The following is a 753-nucleotide window of genomic DNA, read 5'->3' as shown; positions in this document are numbered from 1 at the left end:
GTCAACACATTGTATGTGTTTGTGTGTGCTCGTACAGTAATAATAAGTGAAAATACCAACAGCAATTCCCAGAGACCAGTGCTGGCAAGAGGCCGCTTTGCTGTGGTCTCCATGTCAACACCAAGGTCCCTGTGGTCAACAACGGGACATACGTCGTCACCTCTCTATCCCCACCTCTAAACTAGCCAGTTCTACTAACTCCCTCTTCCTCTGCCACTGAGGAGGTAATTCTCACCATCCTAGTGGTCTAATCTGTTCTCTGTTGTTTCTCTAATGTTATCCCTTGAGCAGAACTGTGGTACTCTAATCATTTCCAGTTGATCATGTTTTTCCTCTTTCTATGGTCCAAAGACTCCCTGACTTGTTGGTGGGTCATTTATCACTGCATAATGGGATTGGAGCTATTTTGGGTCACAAATCCAAATGGGTCTGTGATTCCTTCCTGTTTGCCAGATGAGTTATGGGAATGTGTGTACAAAAGGCAGACGTGGGAAAGCAATCTTCTTTCTCGGGAGTTGCCACAATGGCAGCCCTGATGCCACCTCGGGTCTTGTGACTGATAAATGTTCATCTCTGTTTTCTGTAAGCTGTTTCCCACCACACACTGGTAGGGGAAACAAAACTCCTGCAGATGCTAAAACACACTCTTTTCCAAATTGAATTGCACACTAAACATACAGGCACGTCAAGCAGGTGAGAAGGGCATTCAGCAAGTTGACTTTGTGTGATTATATTATAATGTCAAACAGTAAT

Source organism: Etheostoma spectabile, chromosome 7 (assembly GCF_008692095.1).
Source record: "Etheostoma spectabile isolate EspeVRDwgs_2016 chromosome 7, UIUC_Espe_1.0, whole genome shotgun sequence".
In the NCBI taxonomy this organism is placed as follows: Eukaryota; Metazoa; Chordata; class Actinopteri; order Perciformes; family Percidae; genus Etheostoma; species Etheostoma spectabile.
Note: the sequence above shows the minus strand (reverse complement) of the source record.